This window comes from Mauremys reevesii, linkage group 10, assembly GCF_016161935.1.
Source record: "Mauremys reevesii isolate NIE-2019 linkage group 10, ASM1616193v1, whole genome shotgun sequence".
Taxonomy (NCBI): domain Eukaryota; kingdom Metazoa; phylum Chordata; order Testudines; family Geoemydidae; genus Mauremys; species Mauremys reevesii.
Window position 1 is genome coordinate 3,964,897 of NC_052632.1, and position 20,214 is coordinate 3,985,110.

The 20,214-nt window shown below is 46.6% G+C and overlaps 1 protein-coding gene across 2 annotated transcripts in view; it reads left to right on the top strand.

Moving 5' to 3' along the window:
* ITGA11 (integrin subunit alpha 11) overlaps positions 1-20,214 on the top strand; it is a 241,719-nt gene that overhangs the window by 33,464 nt on the left and 188,041 nt on the right. The window lies entirely within an intron of this gene.

The window sequence follows — 20,214 nt, forward strand, 5'->3', positions numbered from 1 at the left end:
CTGCAGACTAAACAACCCCAGTTCCCTCAGCCTCTCCTCATAAGCCTTGTGCCCCAGCCCCTTAATCATTTTTGTTGCCCTCCGCTGGACTCTTTCCAATTTGTCCACATCCCTTCTGTAGTGGGGGGCCCAAAACTGGACACAGTACTCCAGGTGTGGCCTCACCAGTGCCGAATAGAGGGGAATAGTCACTTCCCTTGATCTGCTGGCAATGCTCCTACTAATACAGCCCAGTATGCATTGGCCTTCTTGGCAACAAGGGCACACTGCTGACTCATATCCATCTTCTCATCCACTGTAACCCCCAGGTCCTTTTCTGCAGAACTGCTGCTTAGCCAGTCGGTCTAAACTGGCAGGGCCTGGACCTAAGTCGCATTAAAGGAGTTTCTTGCCAGTGGGAAACTAAAGCTGGCTTGTTCTTAGTGAAATTCCAGGCCATCCAAGTAGGACTGGGTGATTTTAATGAGCTAAACTGAGCCTCCCTAGTATCTAACCTGCCAGCACTCGCAGATGACGTTCTCATTAGCAGACGTCCTTCCTGCCAGGCTGGAAATTGCCCACTTCATATCCCATGTATGCTGCACTGCACAGAGGTACGTGGAACATAGGTCTATGTAGGGTGCATGACTAGTCCCAGCCAAGTTTCTGTTGAAGAATCGCTAAGGCCTGGCCTACACTAGGAATCTAGGTCAGCAGAGTTATTATGTCCCGCAAGGGTGTGAAAAATCCACACCACTGAGTGCTGCAGTTCAATGACCTAAGCCCTGGTGTAGACAGCCCTAGGCTGACAAGCGATCCCGTCGACCTAGCTACCGCCTCCTGGGGAGAACCTGTCCCTTGGCGTAGGGAGCGTCTTCACTGAAGCGCTGCAGTGCCACAGCTGCAGAATTTTAAGTGTAGACAAGCCCTAGGTCACATTTTGAAAGGGGCCTTTACCTGGCCTCTGATTTTGCACCGGTAACTTTGCTGCTGCAGTAGATTGTTGGTGCAAGTGATGATATCGGCACATCCAACATGGGGCTGCAGTTAGGGCGTCAGATGTCTAAATTCTATCACTTTTGCCTGCAGTAAATGGTAAGTGCAAAACTAGAGGCTTTTTTTTAAACCCCATGCTTTGTATTTTTAAGTGGCTGACTGTCTCTTTAATTTTCTGATGTCAAAAGCACTTATGTCCAGCCCCGCACGCTAAGAATGTCTAACACGCAATTCCCAAGCCATGCAGACCTTAGTCAAACCTCTGGAGGATTCTAATGGCATCTGTTATAGAGATGTTTCTGATATCAGACTCGGATAATCCATATCCCTTTGTGGTGATTCACGTTCTAAGCACATCCTTATGTAATGTTGTCTCTGCCAAATATTTCTCAGAAAAGCACTGTAAATTGCAATTTTTTCTGTTTCGCTTCCTTTTTATTTTCAGCCTTTTTCCCTTGCTTCATCATTTAAACAAACTCCAGAATTCAGACAGGAATTTTATCATGAGTCACCCACATGCAAACTTGCCACACCTGCAAACAGTGGAGAGCAATTTTATAGTAATCTAAGCTTCTCTCTAATCGCTATCCTGCGTTATCTATGTCTCTTATCTGGCACCCATGGCTGGAGTAGTGTCCAGCATTTCCACCAAAAAAAACCACAAAAAAACTGAAAGCAAAAAGGAGCCCAAGGAGCAGATTAAATTCTTCCCTTTTCCCTAGAAGGCTTCACTGTAACCTCATAGGGCCAAATCTTGGGATCTTTACTTGATTTCATCCAGGTCTCACTTGTGCAAATTCCCAGGGCCTGGCCCATAATCAATTGACTCCCACTACATATTACCCAGGTAACCAAGCCATGTAGAGCCCACCCTCCGCCAACAACCCAAGCACAGCTCCCAGCAGAGGGGAGCCCTCAAGCGTTGTTCATAACAGCAAGTTAAAAACGTGCCTATTACAAAAGGTCTGTAAAGAAGATTCACTAAACTGGCTGCTGCTTAGCCTGTGCATGGCTGCATTGCGGAGGTATAAAGGCTCTTTATTAGGATGAAAACGAGATGACCACATTGTAATTCCCTTTCACTGAATTCCTCTCTCAAGCACCTGATGATGCTACATGCCCAACGCTGATGGACAAGAGCAGGGCTGATTTTCGGTGAAATAGACACACGAGGTGGGTGAGGTAATGTCTTTTATTAGATCAACTTCTGTAGGTGAGAGAGACCAACTTCCGAGCTACACAGAGCTCTTTGTCAGGTCTGGGAACGGTACCCAGAGCATCACCGCTAAATGCAAGGTGGAACAGACCTAGCATACGTCATTAGCACCTATTTCAAGGGGCTGTAATGGTTCTCACTTGGGGCTTGGTCAGGCACCATGGCCTAGTGGTCAGGGCCACAACCCATGACCGGCAAGAGGGTTGTTGGTAGGGGAGCCTGGGCCCTCCCTCTCCACTGGGCTCCGACACAGGGTCCTTTGGGGCTACCAATGATCTGGCAACCAAGTCTGCTTAAAGCTGCCGTCCCTGGGCCACTTTCTGTCTCTTCCTCCCCTCCCCCCCCCCGCCAGCTCAGTCCAAGGCTTTCCCCTTCTGGGTGAGTCCAAACCAACAGCGTAAGAGGGGATTACCAATGTCCAATGCAGCGGAGAGGGGGATGGGTCCTCCCTTGCCTCAGGGAGGACCCTTTGGGGCAGTTATATCAGAGACTTCAGCCTTCCCTCTGCTGTGTGCTGCTGGAGCCATGGGTAGCAGGTCTGCTCTCTTCCAGATCTGCCCCCAAATGAGCTGTTTCCCTGCCTTGTCACTCCTCCACCAGATGGCGCCTCTGCTGCAGGTGGGGCAGGGTGGGCCCAAAATAATCCCTTAACCCCTTGTGGCCCAGTGTGGGGTTTGTATACCTCATCACAGGGCCCATTATCACCCCTGCAACCACAGGACAACTAGAGGAGGTTAATGGGTTACAGATTGCTGTAATAAACCATTAATCCAGTGTCTCTGTTCAGTCCAGATTTTTAGTGTCTAACAGAGTTATGAATTTTTAATTCCCAGGGTCATCTTTTGAAAGTGTTGTGCAGGTTTCCTTGAGGGTGAGGACTGATAGGTCACATCTAGACTGATGGCTCAGTGGAAAGTGTTCACCCACAGGTGATAGTGTATGGATGTGTGTGTGTGTGGGGGGGGTGTTTTATTTTCCCGTGTGTGTTTTTTCAAGTGCCTAGTGATTGTCTGGTTTCACCCACATAATTGTTGTTGGGGCATTTAATGCACTGGATGAGGTTCACCGCATGTTGTGATAGGCATGTGTAGGACCCATGGATCTTGAAAGGTGCGTTTGATCACCATAGCAGTAGAGATTTGTCTGCAGGTATTGCATCTGTTGTTCTGGCAGCATCTGGTGCCACTTTGAGTTGGTGTCCTGGTCTCCGGGGGGCTTGCTTCTGATGAGCTTGGAGAGGTTGTCGGGGGCGGGGGGGGGAAGGTTGTCTGAAGGCCAGAAGTGTGGGTTCAGGCAAGATTTTCTTTCAGGATGAGGTCCCTGTTGAGTATGGGTTGTAGTTGTTTGATACTCCACACTGAGATGGTGGGTGACAACTAGGAGTGTGTGGCTGGAGGGGGTTTGATTTCTGTATTGTAGCAGGTTCTTTTGGGGTATTTGGATAGCTCATTCCATGATGCGATCTACTTCTCTGGTGGAAGGTCCTTGTTTGATTAAGGAGGTTTTGAGTGTGCTAAGGTGTATATCTGGACTGTCTCCTCAGAGCACATTTTGTGGTATCTGCGTGTCTGGCGGTAGAGAACTGATGTCTTGGTGTGTTTGGGGTGGCTCCTGGATCTATGAAAGTAGCTGTGGTGATCTGTGGGTTTCTTGTATATGGCTGGCTGTAGGGTTCCCTTGGTGAAGCTGAGGAATGGCATTCACTTGTCTCAGAGGGAGATGGATTTCCCTAAATACAGCCATGCAGTGCAAATCATCTAGAGGGGAACGGGTGCCTTTGGTGCCTCCTGCTAGTCAATTGTTCCCAGAATCCTGTTTGTGTTGAAGTCTCACTGATGATCCCATAGCCATCCCAGAAGAGTGGGGTGCATAGCTTGTCAGTGACTGCCACAGGTGCCTGAGCAATGGAGATTGGTACCCAGTAATTTTCTCCATTAACACCTTCCTCTTTCCCTCTGTGATCAAAGGAAATATGAAAGGCAAGAGAGAGAGAATTGCCGGTGTGGGGGTGGGGGTTTGGATGGGTCTGTTGCCAGGGAAACATGTTCCTCAATTTGAGATGTTTAGCATCTTGATCTCCCTCTTCAGTTTCAGCTTCCAGGGACTCAGACTGCACTGCAGCATCTGCGAGGGTGACGGGCTCTCAGACTCTTCCAGGGTAGAGACCACACTGCAATAGTCTCCTGGAAACCTTCCCGGCCGCCATCATGTGGGCAATTTTGCAATCCCATTGCGTCCCTCTGGAAATGGCAGCAATTGCATACCTAGTAAAGTAATGTCAGGAGAGTATTGAGGTACTTTGGTTGCCTTTTAATATGTTTTAATAGCTGGAGAGAGGAGGAGGCGTTATCCCCATGCAGCCAGCCAGTTGCAGGCTCCTTGCAGATACTCTAGTGCAGTCTTCGCCCCTGGCAGACAGAGTTAACAGCAGACTGATGGACTAAACATCTCCCAGCCAGGAAGAAGTTTCCCCTGACAGCAAGACCATGTGAAAACCCTTTGGACTGCTCTGTTCAAATAAGGCAATACAGTGTAGCAACTAGAGAGGTTCTTGTGCTGTTGTTGGTCCCAGGGAAAGTCTTTACTGCTGTGTTCATGTCTCAGATCAGTGAGACACTTCATGGCACAGCCAGGATACTCAGTGAGCTTTAGACCTGGTTGTTCCATCATCAGACAAATGTTTGCCTAGAGACAGCTTTTTGCGGAGGAAGGCTGAATTTTCTAAGCCGTGTGCAGTACTTTTTATAGACTTCCATCCAGACTTTGATTCGATGCTGTGAGCAAGCTTGTGAGATCTGCTGAGGTTGACTAGCCTGGGTATTAGGAAGTTGGACTGAATGATCCTAATGGTCCTTTCTGGCCTTAAAATCCACTGAATCATTTCCAGTTGCTCCTGGGAAGCCTCCAGTTGCATGTGTGGAAGCCAGTAAATAATTAACAAGGTTTTGAAGAGATCTTAATGAATGTTAGTTAGCATGAGTTAGGTTAACTGTGACCCTGGTGACGTGAGGAAGCAAGATAATGTAAGACAGAGTGAATTGTGTGAAAGTTATTACGACCTTGCAATGTGCAGTCTTGCAGTCTTGTTTTTCTAGTGAGATAGCAGAAAAGCTTATGTATAAACAAAATGTATTTGTTGCTTTTTACTGTCTGTATTATTGCTAGAAATTGTCTGTAAAAGGTATAAAGGCTTGTTGTGATTGTTTACCAGTTGAGAGACCTGTCCAGGACCCTGTGTCCTATGGCACTCTCTCCCTCCATGGTAATTACTGGAGAAATAATAAAGTATTTGATTTTGCTGCATCCAAACAAAAAGTGAGAACTGAGTTTTTCTTCGACACATGGAAATACACAGCTCATAGTACAGGTAACCTCCCAGTTCCAGGTTACTAATGCACTGAATGAAAACACCCTTGTCAACACTGCTCTCCAAAATAGCAATGCTACGGCTAGTTACCCTTGGAAAGATTCGATTTTTAGCAGTAGATGTTGGGTTTTTGCCGTACATAGACAAACCAATCACAAATATTTCCATCAGTAGTCATCAGAATGTGCAGACAGACAAAGTAGGAAAAATGCTGGTTGAGAACATAGAGTTTGATTTAAGGCTAATTATGTTGTATATTTTGACGGGTGATGTTGACAATTTGTATATTAATGGTTACAAAGCTTTAATTTTTTTATTCTCAGTGCCTGATATCATTAAATTGTCTGTTCCTCCCCAATTTCCTGCAGCTGTGAAAATTTAAAATTGAAAACGTTTAGAAATAAACATTGATATCCATTAAAATTATGAAAATATTAAAAATTGAGTTTGGTAAAGGTAGAGGTTTGCTAGGCTAGAAGCACCAGCTACTGCTCCAGCACTCGCTCAGGCAGAGTTTGGTGCTGAGAACATTTTAGTTTAACTCTCCTCATGGCATCAGGTGGTGAAAGGAGGGCAGGTCGTGTGCCAGGGCCATGAGTGTTTTATTTCCCAGACACCTCTCATGATATTCCTACTGGGTTCAAAAAAAGAACTAGATAAGTTCCTGGAGGATAGGTCCATCAATGACTATTAGCCAAGATGGCAAATCCTTTGACTGCTAGATGCTGGGACTGGAAGACAGTAGCGATCACTCAGTAATTGCCCTGTTCCATGGCACTAGCTACTGTCAGGAGAGCAGATACAAGGCTAGATGGACCATTGGTCTGACCCAGTATGGCCGTTCTTATGTTCTCCTCAGACAGAACTCCAGTCTGCTAGCCACTTGGGTTATTTCCAGGTAGTTCAGTGAATCTCTGCACTGGAGCAAAAAAATAAAAACCATACTTCTATTGTTTTGCTTTTTCACCACAGAAATCTTGGCACATTCTTCTGCTCTGGAAAATATTCTGCCCTCTTTCAAGTTGCTACATTTCTCTAAAATGTTGAATTGCGAGGGTTGAGCTAGTGACTGGTGTATAAAGGTGAGGAATAAACAAGAGCAAGACCTGCTGGCCCTCCTCTCAGGAAGAAAATCCTTCAGTGTGGCCTGCTTCCTCTGTGCACTACCTACCTTACAATCGCGCGTGCGATCGATTTTTCGACATCGGGATATATCCGGTCATCGCTAGGCGCGATATATCCGATCATAACGATCTATCGATTCGAATATCGACCTCCGCTGACGGCCGGCGGCGGGCGTGCGCCGAGCCGGAGGCCGATCGACATCCCATGAGCCGGGTGGGAAAGACGATATATATATAAGACTTCGACTTCACGTTATTATTCGAGCTGAAGTTGCGTATCTTATATCGATTTTTCCCCTTAGTGTAGACCAGCCCTGTCCCGGGATGCGGGAAGATAAGATGGGAGTTCTTCAATGTCTCCTTTCAAGAACCCCAACAAAGGGGATGAGGTGGAAAATGACTGGCCTACTTCATCTTCTCGCTATTTAATTCACTAATTAAACCCACTGCCGTAAAGCCAAACTCGGCACAGGTAACTTCGTTCCCACATTTACTTATTTATTCAGTCCAACCTCAGCCCAGTCCTTTGGGCTGTATCAGTTAGGTCTTTTTGTTTGGACTAATTCAATTTGTCTGTCTGGTTCTCTTGCACATATTTGTAACATTCATTTTTGAAAACAATGTGACCTACTTTTAATCGTCTGTTCCCAAGCAGGCAAAAATTCTAGGCCCAATTGTCACCTAGCACCTCTGAGTAGTAGGCCCTAAATCTTGAGCATTATGTAACATGCCCCCCCTCCCCCTGGTTAACTGAGCTTTGTCCAGAGAGGCTCTTTCTTACCTCCCGACCCCATATCACTCACACAGCACAAAGCAGAATTTGGCCACCATGTTCACCAACGTGGTTCAGGGCCGCCCGGGAGAGGGGCAAGTGGGGCAATTTCATTCGCTCCCGGGGCCCCGGAAAACTCTCGCGGAGCCTGGGTCCCCGGAGTTTCTTCCGCTCCGGGTGTTCGGCGGCAATTCGGCGGTGGGGGGTCCTTCCGCCCCGGGACCCGCCGCTGAAGACCCCAGGCCCCCTGAATCCTCTGGGCGACCCTCACGTGGTTAATCGTCTCTCAGGCTTGGATAGCTAATGATCAATAGGGAGGTAAACTCATGGCTCCTCCAGATCTCTCATGGCAATTTGTGAAGCCCCAAGAGATGATAGAAAATCTGAGACAGATGTTGGCTGTGGGGCCAGTATGCAATTTGCTTATCTCTGTACGGGGAGATTGAGTGAGGGAAAGTGACCTGACTTCAGTGAAGGAGCAAGAAGAGATGAGTGAATTTTGTTTGTACCAGAGACTGATCAAACTAGAATAATCGTTGTCTCTGGATTAAGATCAGGCAGCAGCTGGATGGGAGGGGATACCATTGCTCTGATGCCGGTGTTCCTGTTCCTGGAGCAGCAGTGTGGAAAGCAGCGCTGCACAAAGGTGGCTTGGTTCACGCAGCGCGCTCCCATGCAGTGCGGATCCAGACCCAGGGGAGGTTTGCTGCACTGGCAGCCCCACTGGAACTGCTGGCTGGAGAGGGAATAACACTGGCTTTCAAATAACTGGATGTAGGAAAGAAAAGGAGCTGCTGATGGGGAGGAGTTGGGGAAGGGGAGGAGGAATGCAATTAATTAGGATATTTTTAAAAAAAATCCTCTGTGGCTACAATGAAAAGTGCTGTTAGTTAGAGGTACCCAGTATGCTGGTGACCTCACTGGGGGTGTCTTCATACTGCCGAGTTACCGCAGGTGATTGGAACCCACGTCTGAGCACTGGCTTGGCCTAGCGCAGGTGCCAGCAGCCATGTTCCCGAGTCCTCGCTGGTGCTGCACTCCCCCGGGGGGTGTTTGGACTTCTGGGGCCATACCCCATGGTCCCTTGTGCTGGAGCAAGCTGAGCTGCTCCAATTCTTTCCCAGTGAATGGTGGGAACGTGTCTGTCCTTCAGGAGACACAGGAGCTTGGAGGAGGGGAGTTGTGGGAAGGCATTGATGGACTGTCAGCATTCAAGGAGTTTGCAGTGAGGATGCAGGCTAAAGTAAGCAGGGTACCAGCCTGAGTGAAAGCACCACCCAGGTGCTGGCCTGTATCCCCAGCTGTGCCAGCTAGCCCGGGATGAAAGCTGCACTAAACTCAGTGAGAGGGTTTTTGTGTGTGGACGGGAAGAGGGTTGGGGACAGCGCCCAGGTAAGAGCCGGAGTGAAGACAGATCTCCCGTGTGGGCCCTGACACGGCATTGCAAGTCAAGACTCTGACGCTTATCCCTACACAAAAGACACCCATGTACCTTCAGCCTGGGTTCATTCTACTGTAGATTGAGGGAAGCAACAAAGTGAGAATGAATAAAAGTAAAGGCTCCCCAAGAGCACGATATGGGCCCCTTCCCTGTGATGTGCTGCCTCAAGCGAACCTCAGAGCCTCAAGTGCCTCTACAGAGACCTGGCAGGGAGATTTTTTCAGAGGCCCAAACGGGAGCCAGGTGCCCAACTCCTCTGGACTTTCAGTGGAAGGTGAATGAGGCCATGCACCGAAAACAAAATCCTAGTTGCTAAAAAGGACACAGATGGAGTCAGAGAATCTGCATCCCGTACTCCTGGCTCTTACCTGAGGGGGACTTACTCTTCCCCTATAACATACCTGTGCAATTAGCAACGGAAATTTCCCTGCTCTTGAGTGTTTGGCGTGAACGGCTCGCCACGAAGGAGGGACATAAGACATTAGTTTTCTGAGATCCTCTTTGTTTTGATTCAAAACACTTTTTTGTAATCACATCAAGATGCTCCAGATGCTTGTGCCAGCGCAGCAGTAAGCATCAATCAATGTGTCGTACTCAAATTCACTTCACGCCCTGCTTCTCTGCCTGAGGTCATGGTGCTGCAGGCAGCCAATCACATGAGGAAGGACTGTGGGATGGGCTCAGAGTCCCCAAAGTGCATCTGTGGCTAGTGCTGGGAAATCTCCACTCCCAGCATATTAGCATAAGGCCCAGCCCCGATCGGCTGGCGCGTGCACAGACTTTCACGGCTGTGCAAAGGACGTTGCTGAGTGCTTGTGTCAGCGCACTCCACTCTAAGTGTGTCGTTTGCTGTACAAGCATGTGTGGCAAGCCTAGCGCACCGCCAGCTGAGTGCAGCAGGGACCCGTTCTTCCCTTTGTTACAGGGATCATTAAACTCTTGTTGCTGTCACTGTTTGTTGCTGTGACTATCTATCTGGTTTTCAACTCTAGTATTGTAGAAGTTATCAGCACGCAGGGTGACTTTCTCAGAGGCTGTGGTGTGCCGAGAATTGGTGGGTCTGCGCTGACTCTTTCCAACGTGTCTCTGTGCCACAGCAATGAATGGCCAGGGGAGGGTCCTGCTGAGTGCCGTCTGCTTTAAGGTAGCACATTGCCGCAGACTCCCAGTCTTATCCTTGGCACTTTTCATCTCCCGACACTACTGTGGGGTGAGAAATCTGAGCCATGTTTTACAGATGGGGAAACCGAGGCAGAGAAGTGCCAAGGGGACCGAAGGAGCTAGCATCGGAACCAGGATTAGAATGGTGGCGTTCTAGCCTGTCTTCTGCTCAGACCACTGGATCTTTCTCAAAACTTAAAAGCCACGAGCATCTCCCTAGCTGGGCAGTCTGCACAACCCAGTTCCTCTTTGAACCCTCCACTGCTCCCCCTTCCATGCGGCAACAAGTTCAAGCTCCATGGCACCATCTTCAGGGCCCTGCATAACTCTGCCCTTTCCTTCTGACGCAGGTTTGTGGCTCTGGAGTTGTTCCTATGCCAGACACCAGCACCCGCTTCCCCCAGGCCACGCCTCATGCGGGGAGCAAACACTGTCCTCAAACTGACCAATCAGGCTGCTACCCTCGCCTCCTCCAAACACCACCTGTGAAGCCCCACCACTGTGGCAACACCTACACCACAGCAGCCAGGTAACCATGGTCAGACCATGGTGGAGCTGACCTGAATTCATGTGATCTGTTTATTTAAGAACACTTCACCAATTCAGCATACTCATGCAGTGCACCTAGCTGGCCTATAACTATGTGGTCTTACATATGCACCCACTAGGGCTTCCCAAATGCTCTGGAAAGATTGTACCTTTGCCAATGAGCTCAGTGTCTAAGGTCTGATTTCTAGTCCCTATGTTCTCCCTTCCCGCTCCATCCTAGATTTGTTAGCCTCACCTGAGTGGTGCTATTCTTTTACAGCAGTGCAAGTCAGGGGTGAATCCGCTTTAGGATGCCGCTGACAGCACGTCAGTTCTACATAATTAGCGCTTCTATTTTTCAGGGATTATTAATTTCATTGGGGGGGGGTATTTTGAGTAATTTTTTAGTTTTCTCCAAAAAATCAGGATTTTCTGGGCTTTCTCTTACCTTACCCAGGATCGTATATAGACTATTGTAACAAGTAAAGAGCAATCTCTTTGTACTGTTCCCTTGTGCACTTTCACATAGCACTGTTTCAAAAAGCACAATGTTTAAAGTGCACTGGGGAACCTTTAGTGCACAGCAGCAGGGTACATGGACCAATTAATGCGCAACACCTAAATGCGCTTTAGAAATACCACCCCCAGAGTCCACATTATTGCTCTGTGTAGACAAGCCTGTAAATACGAGTAATGGTTTCTGATGTTTTTCCAGAGTTTTATTGGATAAGCACCAGTTTCACGTTTCTGTTTAAACTCTAGGGATGCTTTATTGGTGTGTATTTGTTTAAAACCAAGAATCAGAAGCCCTATACATAATCAAAGATGTACACTGCGTTGTGTACAATGTTGTGTACACAGTGTGTCTGTGCATACATGTGACATGCCAAAGTTATGTGCCCAAACCTTCCACAATGTGTCTTACATGCAGATTATTTGCTTGCTGTTATTTGCTTGACAGCTGTGCAAATAAACACCTGTCTGGTACTGGGAGGACGCTGCCTGTTGTCATCAGAGACTGGCCCAAGAGAGACTCCAAGCTCTCTGCAGGGTTCTGTGGATCTGATGGCTCTAATTATAATGTGCTGCAGTCCCCTTTACAGAGAATTGGTGTCACAGGGTGTTACCCAGTCTGGCATCAGACCCTGTCACTGCCTCAGTTTCCCTTTCTTGAGTTGCCCAATAATGGCACCCTGGCACTCATGCAAATCAAATAATATTTGCTCTTGAGGATCTGGTTTATTATTACAGCACCACAGTTCAAAGGGCAAGTTAAATCGAAACAGGCCTGTCTCCCTCTCCATGGTTTCTTCAACCCTTTGTGGATCAAACACTCTCCCCCCCGACCCTCCCCGCCGCCAAGCCAGGTTGTGCTGCCTGACATTTCCAACGAGTTTTGCTCCAGGCCTTTCCCTGTGGGAGGCGTGGAGAGCTCCTTCCTCCCTGACCTGAGCATCCTCTAAGAGCCTCTCAGGTGAGGTCTTGCCTCACTTACCCTGGTCCTGGGGCTGCATTCACCCCAAACTCTGGGCATCTCTGGAGATCCCTCCCCATGGCCTTTCTTAGACCCTGAATGCCTCCTAGGCTACCATCTCATGATGCGTAGTTACTCAGCCCAAACCCATCAACTGTGACCCAGAGAAAAGGCACCAGGGGGCTGAGCCCAAATCTCCTAAAGGGCCAGCCCATGTGACCAGTGGGCTCTAGTGAAACTCCGTTCATGGCAAGCTTGTCTGTAGAGAGCTGCTTTCCTGAAAGAGGGGTCCAGAGTCCACACGCAAAGCATGTGGCGACTGAGGGCTGAGTAGCTGGAGGTTCCTTTTTTTACCACACCTGCCTGGGGTCTTTTATTCACTGTCCTGTAGGAAAGCAGCTACTTCTCGGCTGTTTTCATTGGTGATTTATTTATAGCAGAAGCTAGTTTGCTGTCCCCACTTCTAAGCTGTGTGCTCCCGGGTAGCTGTAAATAATAAAGCCCTTGTTTTCAAACAGGGCTGAGTTCCCATGAGCACTTGCAACTGCCGCCGAATCACATGGGAACTCTGGGTACTCAGCACCTTTGAAAACCAAACCGACTCAATACTTTCCAGGCCAGAGTCTGTATTTGAACCTGTCTCTTTGCGCCATTCATGGTGTGCCTTACCACTTGTGAATATTAGACCGTGCATGGCTTCTGCCCCTTCATCTGTCTAGGAATTCTACCAAAAAAATCCTTGCCTCTCCGAACAGAACATTGCTTGTTTGCAATCTGGTATTCTCACGGATGGGACAGGAAGAGAAATGGATAGTGCAGGCTTGGATTCAGAAAACCTCCCACTCCTCACCATACATGGCTATTTGCAAAGTTGTTTTTTCACAACTGTCCTTTTTCCCCAGCAGTCAACATATCAGCAATGTATCGTGTTCTGGGCAATGCTGCCAGCACTGCTGCAAAATTCATCCTGTCCAGAAGTTCACACTTTAGTCTCTTCAATCTACCATGCCCTGCAAGCAACGTCCTCAGTGCCCGTGAGCCAAGCTCTCAGGATGCCACGAAGCTTTGCAAATGTTTTTACTGTTTCTTGCAGAACAAGACAAGAGGACGTTGTAAAGGCTCCGTCCTGGAATGAAATCCTTGGTATCGAGACGTGGCTTGTTTGCCTAGGCAGCCTCTTTGTTTATCCGTCAGTGTAATAAGAAGAAAATAGACTCTTCTTTTAGCCACTCATTGGAAAAATGCATTATAATCAAATATAAATGGTGCCACTTGTAGGGAGAATTATCCAGTTTTAAATGGAAAAACTCTGCAATTTTGGGGGGCTCAAATATTAGGTGGTGTAAAAATATTTTTCTAAATCCCAGGCAAAGGACTTTTAAATAAGACCCTGATACAGCAAACCACTTAGGCCCAGATTTGTAAATACATTTAGGTGTTGCTGCATTTTGCATTGCAATGCCTAGGTCTCATTTTCAAAAGCGACGTAGGCAGTTAATGAGCCTAATGAGCAGCAATGCCTAAATACCTTTAAAAATCTGGACTTTAAGCACTTGCTTAAATTTTCCAGTATGTGCTGTATTCACTGGCATTTAAGCACGTATGTAAAGTAATACATGCTTTGCTGAATAAAGATGGACTGAAACATACGCCTGACGTGCAAGGATTGTTCATGATGGGAGCCAGCCTCTTGTGCAGGAGGAGGGATTAGTTCATTCAAGATGATGTGATCCTGGCTGCTACTGGTAGCTCGAGTAATGAATGTCACTGTCAGGAATAAATCATTCATGGGCGTCGTCAGGGGCCAGAAGAAAGGTGAATGGAGCTCCAAAGTATCAACAGATCTCAAGCCAACAGCGTTCCTTTGCCTTTCATACAGCCAGGCCCTTTTTTTAACTGGTATGATGTGGTAGATTGTGAGTGTAAAGTCCTTTTATAAACTTCCAAATGTCAGTAGTCAGACAAATCTCATCCAGATGGAGGAGGTGGGTCCCATGCAACTGGTGGTAGGCTTTTGCCAACCGGCTGCTTCTGACCTGGGGTTTCATGGTATATGGAAAGGAAGTTACAACAAAAAAACATCAGCACAGTGAAAATGAGAGTTTGCCCCAAACTCCTTATTACAGTGGATCTGCTGCCATTTCTTTATTTAGATTTTTATTCACAGCACTGATATTGGTAAGCATCAGAAAGACCCGAGGTTCTGTGTATTTGGCATTTCAATTAGACATAACAAAATCTGCTTCAAATTTGCCGTTGGCATATGGGTAGCACTTTGAGCAGAGAGTGAGAACATTCAGGTGACTGCAAAAGTCATTCCAGCCATATGACTTAAATAGTGTCTTAAATTGATACAATCAGCTAAGTCTGTGCTTGGAGTATTAATCTAGGAATACTCCTAAAAAGGCCCTTTTGCATAAGAGCAAATTTCACCCCGAAGATGCCATCAATGTGGATAAATAGGCTGGTTCCTACTAATGATGTCTTCAGTGTTTTGTCTTCTAGGTCACTGCAGCTGTCTTTAACTGTTTCAAGGCACTACATTAACGTTCTTTCTCTAGCCACATGGATAAAGTGTGTTTTATTTCTCAATAAAGAAACACTTTATTGTGAGAAGGTAGGAAAACTATTATTCTAATGCTCTGGTGAGCTCTGTTTCTTTGGGAGAGAGACAGCGTCTCTGCACAATTTCTATGATGGGTTGTTCTAATCAACAATCAGTAGAACAGGTTGATTACGCTTTGTCAAATAGCTCTGGATAATAATTAGCACTAGTGTCAAACTTCTCATCTGCAAACATTAATAGAGTTGGTCAAAAACTAGGAAAATGTAAATTTTTGTAAACATTTCCTTTTTGGTTGAAATTTTGAAATGCAACATTTTTTATTGAAATTGCAAAGTTTTGGTTTTTTCTCATTGATATTTAAAATTTTGATGAAAGATGTCAAAATTAAAGACAGTAAATTCTGACAGCTCTACTAATTAATCCTTACAAAAACGTGTAATGTAGATACAGTACTTAAAATGTTATCGGTCTAGGACCAGTGGGTCAGTCTACTCCTTCTTCCCCTCCCCCTTCCTGCAACACCAGGCATGGGAATGGGGCAGGGGTGATGAACCCAAGGAGCTGCTCCCAAGCCTGGGAAGGGGGAGAAAAGGACCCTGCAGCAGCTGTTCCCCCCACCAGGCCTGGGAGAAGGGAGGCGCAGAGGTGCGGGGGGGAGCTGAGGGGCAGCTGTGAAGCCGGGGGCAGAACTGAGGAGTGGGCTGGGAAGGTGTGTAATTAATTGCTAGGCAGTGCGGGGGGGATGCAGAATGAATTGGGATGTTGGGGCTTCGGGGGACGCGGGAGGCGCCACACCATCAACCCGGGAAAGCTCCTGCAGCGGGGCCGGACTCGCCTGACTTGGAGTAAAAGTGGGGGAGCTGGTGCGTCTCACACGCACGAACAAACCACACCCTATAATCTTTTGTAAAAACACCCTCCTGGTTGTGGGGCCAATCCCATGATTTTTGGGTGGGGGGGGGTGGGTCTGACTGCTGATTTAGAGGTGGGCAGTACTATCGCCCTGAGGCCATCTGCTTGTGGTAGCTCGTCTGGTCCAGCGCTGCTTGAGCTCCTCAGTCTGAGAGGATCCCTGTCTCTTTGCCCCTCGGCTTCTGCCCAGTTCCCAAACGAGCTTCTGGGGCAGGCCACTGGCAGGGCGACTTGAGCCTAAATGATGAATAATCCTAAACCTTCCAACCAGCTTCTTGTGTTCCAGTGCTATGCAGTGAATTGCACGGCTCGCCATTCTGCACCGTATTCAGTGCTCCTAGTGACCTGAACGGCCCATGAGTGTCACTCAAAAAGTGTCCACGAAAATCATTGCTTAAGTAGTCGCTGCATTCACTCATAAAACAAAAAGAAAACAATCCCCCCCCACACACACACGGGGTGCTGAATTTGAAGGTGTGCAAGATTTTAATAGAATAGAAGCACCTCCAGTCATTCGGGAACCCTGCTTTTTAGATCAGGTCAGATTAATTTACACTTCAAATTCTCCTGGCATGTGGCACGGATTTAACCTGGCATTCAGCAAAGATTTCATATGGGCCCTGCGAGAGCAGAATGAAGTTTAATGAATATCCACCGAAGATATAAATAATCACATTGTAACACGTATGATTTGGCACCCAGGGCAGCTCTGTCAAACTGTGGTCAAGGGGAAATGGAGTTTTCTCGCAGCTATTCTAAAGGGCTGATCTAGATGCATTCCAAAACTGCTCATTTATCCTGACTTCTTGCCTCTGTTGAAATTCTTTATTTTACGCAACCTGTTGTTTTTTTGCTTTGAAAATTTATTTGACATTTTGGTTTGGGGAAGAGGGAAAAATAATTCAACAAGCCAACTATAAATTCCATCTGACACTGAAAAATGGATGGAATGGGACTGGGAAAAAAATGTACCAGCGAGAAATATCAGTGCTGAAAAAAACAATAACCCATAGAATAAGGTTTGTTCATATATAAGATTAAATATATTATGAAGATGATTTTCCTGCCCTGAATCAGTCAGAAAAATCTTGGCCTTTTCTGCATATTTTGCTGTGATTTGCAAAAAAAATTCTTTAAAGAGAAATGTATCAGTCAGGATATTGTGAGTCTACCTTGTGCCTGCAGTTGCTGCCATATTAAGTAAAAATAGGACTGACAGGATTAATAACTGAACTAGAGACAACGAGTAAGAGAAACTTAATCACTTCCAGTCACACTGGAATCTGCTGCAAATACAAAACCTCCTCTCCAGAATCATCCAAAATGGCACGGAAACTCCAACTAGAAGCATAACCAAAATAAACACCTAGGAAACTGGAAGGAAACGTATTTGCTTTAAAATGTCCATCATGCAAGGAATTCTACCCATCTGCCATCTGAGCAAACACCATATGGCACTGATTAGCCACATCAGGAGCTGGGTGTCTGCATGGACGAAGTCAGCCTCCTTCCTTTGCCAATTAGTAGCAAGATTGATTTTAATCTCAATGTGCCTCTCTGAGATACTGCAGTCGCTGTGCAGTGTTTGAGTCGCACCTGCAGACTTGCACACATGAATGAAATCTGTGTCAGATATTGGTGTGGCTCCAGTATCTTCACTAGATTTAGAGCAGGGGTGATGTTGGCCTGTTATCTCCAAATCAAAGATGCGCCGTTTAGTGTAACCACATGTTCAAAGAATTTGCCTGTTTATTTTGAGTGCTTTTGTTGAAAATGCCTCCACATGATAATTTCCCTTCCCCTTCGCTCTGAGCATGTCTCCCATTTGCCTAAATCTCTGAACTGGGTTCTCCTCTTCCATATACATTTCAACCTTCTGCTTCTCCCTTTCAAAGTTCTCTGTGACAGATCTTGTGTCACATGCATCTCTGCCCTCAGCTCCTTCTACACTCCTACCCCACCGGCTCTGCTTCATCCTCAGTGGGGGCTAGGTCTAGCATGTAGAAAGGGACATTTTGCACCTGTCACCAGCAGTGACCAAGAAGTACAGTTAAAGCACGTTGCATCCGCACAGTGTGATTAAGCTGCTATATTGCAGCAGTGCTTGCTTGATTTTGCTGCATGCTTTTCAAGTTTGAATCCAGTCTTCCGTTTTATTTTCTCAACATTTTTTTTTCTTGTGTGGCTCAAGCCCCAGTTAGCCAGTGTTTTAATAGGACGTGCTAATGTACGTGGCTTTTGTGGCATTAGCATCCCGGGAATAATATCTGCCTTAGGAGGAGCCCCAGCATCCTTCACAACTCACCCACTCCATGTAACAACCTTCCCGAACTGTCCTGATTCCTATTCCCATAAACAAAAGCTGTAGATCTAAAGTGCTGTGGAACGCACCAAGTCCTGAACGGTCTGGAATCCCTGGAAAAGATGTTTCACCTGGAAAACCCCCTCTGGAGTCTTTATTTCTCCTTTATGATTTCCCCAGGTTAGCCTCCAAGGCTGCTCCACTGATGAGTGAGCGCTCACGTGCCAAAATCAATCCACCTGTAAATCCTCTTTGGAGGCAGCTGCAGCCACATGCTTTGGTGAACAGTCAAGAGGGTTTAAATAAATGGTCTTCAAGGGCAATGGGTCTGGCTTTGATTATAGTGATTTTCAAGTGTTTTACAAGTCTAAAAGAATGGAAAATGTCTCAGATTGACAGAGTCATCTCAGCTCCTAGCCAACTGCATTTCTAAGAATCCTAGAAAAATAGTGGAGCAGTGGGGAAAGCTAGACAGGGCCAGTTCAGAGGCCAATTCTTTGCTCCCTAGACACGTGAGAGAGTGAGAGGGGGAATTGGACGGGAGATCATGACAAATGAAGGCTAGAGACCCACAATTAATTGGTATCAAAAGAAAGGGAGTGAAACGTGGCCCTTGTCATTTATAAGTAGCTTTATATTGCAGCATCCAGCATTTGTCTATAAATTCTCTTTGTTAGGAATTACATTTTTAGAAGATGTAGGTCCAGAGTCTCACCTGCTATAAATCAAGATAATTCCATTGTCGTCAGCAGAACGGGGCCAGTTTACACCAGCGGAGCATCCGGGTCTCTTGACTGCAACTTCTGTTATTTATGAGGGCAGCTTGTGTTACCTGTAGCAGCAAGTTTTCGCCTCTCTCCCGAAGATGCTGACTGAGCAGTTGCAGCTCCCACAGCCAGACTTGGAGTTGTGGGTGCTTAGCACCTCTGAATCAGTCTGTGGATGAATGCTGCCTTAGGCTTTTTGGTCTGACACTGGGGGAGCTGGATACCTGAGATCTTTAGCATAGTGTCTGCTGCTCTCAACTGCTGTTTTTGTGATTTTTGGATTTCCTGCCCCATATTCATTGATCAGAAGTGGGCGGAGGGAGGTGGGTGCAGAGATGGCTCTAGCCCATTTGGACTGAATCCAGTTTAGGGAGTGAAAGTTGGAACCTTCTAGTGGTGGTTTGATGGGTATCAGTTCAGTTCACAGCAGACAGGTGTCTACAACACACAGAGCACCATCCCATTTGGTCCTAACTGGCAACCTTGTTGGTAGCTACAGCAAAGAACCTGTAGACTGAAAGGGAAGGAGCTCTTACCTCTACTGGTGCTACCTGCTGGTCATGGCTGAGGCAATCCGGAGGACCTAAAGCTCAAGATTCAGCTCTAGATTTGAGTCCAAACTTCCCCAAAGTTCAGTAGTTGATTTTTTGTTTGTGAGTCTCTGGTTTTGATTCAGCCCCTTACTGAGAAAGGGCTGAGCTTAGAGTTGGGATCTGGTGCTGGATTCCCAGAGTCAGGACTGAGCGAGGCCCATCTCTGCACCTTAGTGGATGAAAGCTGTTTTCTTGCTGGATTTCTCTTTAAAGGCCACTTTCTGCCACACAAGCTACGACATTTCCACAGGGATAGCAGGGTTCCCAAAACAGTTCAGAGAAAACAAAACTTGTCCTAAACCTTCACCCAGAACTGTACCTGAAACTCTTTTCCTGATAAACAAAGCGGATTCATCTTTCTTCATTTGTTTGTGTCTCTTGCAATTTCCTGTTTTGTCTAGGATTAGAAGTAGCTCTCTCCAAGTCAAGCCCTATCATATTCTATTTAGGTTCTCATCCCATGTCCATCACCGTGGCATCTGGGAATCCTGCAAGGATTCTCTCAGGCAAACACCAAAAATACCAGAGATCCCACAAGAGGATTTCTTCCCAAAGATTTCCTGCCCAACTTCAGATTTTTCCCATTATGTATGCTAGAGGTTTGTATGTCTGCACTGTAGGGTTCAGAGCTGGAGTTTTAATCCCTTCACAAAACTCATGCGTGTTTGTATGTGGGGTTTTGCTTTAGGGTATTGAAATTACAGTCCAGGACAAATTTGGTTCCGGGTCCTGATGGGACCTATCTTCAAGGGAGTTTCAATCCAATATGTTGATACAGATTTTACATCTTTAACATATAATATGATAATAAAGAGGGGCTTACAGTATATGTTGTGAAAAGGTTATTAACGATTCCTCTCATACAGAATCATCCAGATTAAATGTGAGCCTGAGATAGACGGCCAAATGCTACAGAAGAGAAACCAATATACTTGGTCTGGCTTGATTTTTAAAACAGACCTAAGTTCAGACTGCAGCAGAGCAATCATTTAGAATTCTTGTAAATGGTTTTCAGG